General features: G+C 51.5%; 1 protein-coding gene across 1 annotated transcript in view; it reads right to left on the reverse strand.

Moving 5' to 3' along the window:
* The window catches only part of SYVN1 (synoviolin 1), an 8116-nt gene extending 7900 nt beyond the window's left edge, over positions 1–216 (reverse strand). Inside the window, exon 1 of the mRNA XM_077759767.1 lies at positions 118–216. The gene's annotated coding sequence lies outside the window, so the exon portion shown is untranslated. The remainder of the gene's footprint in view (positions 1–117) is intronic.
* Between the last annotated feature and the right edge of the window lie 3648 nt (positions 217–3864).

The following is a 3864-nucleotide window of genomic DNA, read 5'->3' on the forward strand; positions in this document are numbered from 1 at the left end:
CCGCCAGCTGACAAGCCGCAAGCGGGGCTGAGGGGGCGCGCCGACCCCGGAGACCGCAAGGGGAGGGCCCAGGTCCCGACTCCAACCACAACCCGGGCCCCACCCCAGCCTCCTCACCCGGAGCCCAGCGCCGCGAGCCCGCTCAATCCCCGCGACTGCGGAGGCGGCCTCGGTTAACAACACTCCCCACCCCCTGCGAGCCGGAACTTCGGGGGAGAGACACCTCACTTCCGGCGGGGCGCGGCGTGGATCGTACCAAGTGCGCCCGCCCTTTGGCCGCGCCGCGCACCGTCCGTGGTGCCGGCAGCGGTAGTGCCACCGGTGTATCTAGGCTTGGTGCTCACGGCCGGAGCGAGAGACGCGAGAGGTGGTCGGAGCGGAATGGGACAACCCGGGAGGTGGCTGGAGTCCCCCCATGTGTTCGTGAAAGATGGTATCGCCTCCTCCGCTGAGTGTACTCCACCGAGCGGAGGGCTCGGGCTCTCCGAGCGGCTGGGAGGCGGGGCTTCGCGCGGGCCGTACCACTTGGAAGGGGGAGTGTGCAAGGGACAAGCACGACGGGCTTAAGAGAAAAAATGTTCTCGAGTCTCATTCCGGAAGATTTCACAACAGGTTCACAAATAAGATGCTTCCCTGGAGAACTGGTTCAGAAAAGAAAAATTTGCTTCTCGGCGATCACCCCCAAATTGTGGGGGAGTGAGTTGGGTCCCCGTGGCTGCTACTAATTGGCCTAGATAGAGTTACGCGGACCAATAAAAGGAAAGACCTTTGCGGGCCTGGGGAGAGAGAAAAGCAGGTGAGCGGTTGCTAGGGCCGGGAGGCGGCGTTGCCTAGGGCTGGGTCCAACCCCAGTGGGCGGACAGCTGGCGGGGTTGGCTCGCGGGGAGCGCTGGCCGTGGGCGGGTGATCTCTGTCTGCCCAGCGGGAACGTTTGCTGCGCCACGGAAGGGAGGGGCAGCCTGGTGTGTCTGCGACTAAGAAGGCAGACCTTTAATTCCGGCTAATCTGGGGATAATGTTCAGAGGATAGTGTTCAGGATTGACTTCAGCTTCCCGCTGCCTACAGCTTTGCTCTCCTTCTGTTGTTCAGCCCCGGGCCGTAAGCGCAGCTACCCTTGAACTTGGGCTGCGCAGTATTTCAGTTTGTGTCGCAGTCGCAGCCAACGCGGTCAGCTCGTTGACAGAATGAAGCCGATACACCCAGTTCGTGCCTTGCGTTGTCCTCCGTCTCATTTAACACTCAGTCACCAAAGTTTATGAGCTAGGAGGTGCTACACTCATTTTGGACGTGGGACAGTTGAGGTGCAGAGATTTAACAAGACCTGCCCGATTGGCATCGGGTCTGTCTGACTCTAGATTCCCGTGCGGTTGGCCTCATCACCTTCACCACCTCCTAAACTGGCCTGACCAACTTAGCTGTCACCGAGTTGGCTCCCCCATGGGGCCATCTGTTACTTTCTAGGGACTAAAACCAGTGGTCAGCTTTCAGTTCTTGCCTGACTCGATCTCTTTCCTCTTCTAAAGAGTCTCCTCCCTCAGCTTCTGTGATCCCACAGGCCTCTGCTTTTCTCTCTGGCCGGACATCTGCTCCTTTCCTCCGTCTATCCTTTTATTTAAATGTCAGTGTCCACGTGGGCCCCTTCTGTTTGTTTTGTGTACATAATGCCCTCTGCTCCTGTGGATTCCGTACCCCCACCCAAGTGCTGATGACTCCCGTGGCTGGTCTTCAGCTGGAATCTCTCCTGTCTTTAATTCAGTGCCCCTAGTCGTCTCCCACCCCAGCCCCGGAAGCATAGGCATCTTGTTCCCCTGTCCCTTTCCATCTGTCCCCACATCCCAACTGGTAAATAAGTCTTTTATTCCATTGTCTACAACTGTGTGTCAGATGCAGCCTGTCCTAGGAACTTAGGATGTCGCCGAACAAAACAGATTTCTCTGCCTTTGTGATGTTTTATCCTAGTAGATGTGCTAGATGATAAACAGTACCCATGATGTAAGTGAATTCCCTACTATGTTGGGAGGTAATAAGTGATTCGTGCTACAGGCAAAAAGAGAACAAAAGGGGGTCAGGGTGTGGTAGGGTGCTTGAAGCAGGTTGCAGTATCAGTGAGAAGCGGTACAGGGACTTGAAGGAGGTAGAAAGGCGTGAGCCACGTGGATATCTGGATAAAGAGTTGCGGCTAGGTAAGAGTTGACCTGTCTTGGTTTGGATGCGAGTGTGGCTAGAGTGGAAATAGCGTAAGGGTAAGGAGGAGGAGGAGGCAGAACCAGGTGGCATTAGCCATTACAAAGACTTGGGGCGCCTGGGTGGCTTAGTCGGTTAAGCGTCCGACTTTCACTTAGGTCATGATCTCGCGGTTCGTGGGTTCGAGCCCCGCGTCAGGCTCTGTGCTGACTGCCAGCTCAGAGCCTGTTTCAGTCTGTGACTCCCTCTCTCTCTGACCCTCCCCTGCTCACACTGTCTCCTCTCTCTCTCCTAGAAATAAATTTAAAAAAAAATATATATATATACACACACAAAGACTTTGGCTTTTACTCTGAGTGACATGAGGAGCCGTTGGAGGGCACTGAGAAGAGGTGTGACGTGCTCTACTTAGGTCCAGAAGGATTACTCTAGCACCTGTGCTACCGAATGGAATGGAGTTGCGGGCAAAGGTGAGAGCCGGGAAACAGTTAGAAGGCTCTTACAGCGTATTACTCAAGAGGTGAAGTGCTATTGAGTCTCCCTCCAAAGTGTCTCCATTTTCATCTCCTGGTCTTCTTAGTCCAGACCATCGTCATCTTGTGCCTGGCCAAGTTTAACAGCCACCTGGCTAGNCCCAGGCACCCCTCCTTTCCTATTCTCTACTCTTCTTTTATTGTCCCCACATGGCCAGAAAGATCTTCTGACACCTCAGCTCACATCTTGCCTCCCCTCCCCACACTCTGCCTGTCAGGCATATGCCCTGTTTGTGGGGACCCCGGATGTGTATCACACATATGAAAGAAAGTAAGACACATATTTTTACCATATCATCATATTTCTTCCAAAATTAAATAAACTCATCACAAATTAGATTTTTAATAAGTGGGGTAACAAATATAGTATTTGATTCATGGGGCGCCTGGGTGGCACAGTCGGTTAAGCGTCCGACTTCAGCTCAGGTCATGATCTCACAGCTTGTGAGTTCGAGCCCCACGTTGGGCTCTGTGCTGACAGCTCAGAGCCTGGAGCCTGCTTTGGATTCTGGGTCTTCCTGTCTCTCTGCCCCTCCCCCGCTCACTGTCTGTCTCTCTGTCTCTCTCAAAAATAAGTAAACATTAAAAAATTAAAAAAACCCCAAATAATAGTATTTGATTCATGAGGTTAAGAAAACTAAAATACTGGATACAATAGCGCGTAAAATGGGGGAGAGAAAAAAATCCCCACATGTCCATTAAGCAGAGAATGGTTAGATCCATCTTATCCAATAATGTTTAATCCATTAAAAAAGCAGATTGAAAAGAATAGACACTTTCATGACTAACGATAACCAAACCAGACTACGGGGTTTGCACACAGTATCATGTCATGTCATCTACACATAGTGAAAGTTTTACTTCTTCCTCATCAGTTTGGATGCCTTGTATTCCGTCTTCTTAACCCTGTGGCCAGGGCTTCTTGAAAAAGTGGTGAGGGTGGATAGCCTTGTCCTGTTCCTGACCTAATAAATTAATTTAGTAAAGTTACAGGATAGCCACGCAATGTACAGAAATCCACTGCATTTCTATACACCAATCATGAAGCAACCGAAAGAAATTAAGAAAGCAATCCCATTTATAACTGCACCAAAAATAATAACATACCTAGGAATAGACTTAACCAAGGAAGTGAAAAACCTGTACT

This window comes from Crocuta crocuta, unplaced genomic scaffold (assembly GCF_008692635.1).
Source record: "Crocuta crocuta isolate KB4526 unplaced genomic scaffold, BGI_CrCroc_1.0 scaffold53, whole genome shotgun sequence".
Taxonomy (NCBI): Eukaryota; Metazoa; Chordata; class Mammalia; order Carnivora; family Hyaenidae; genus Crocuta; species Crocuta crocuta.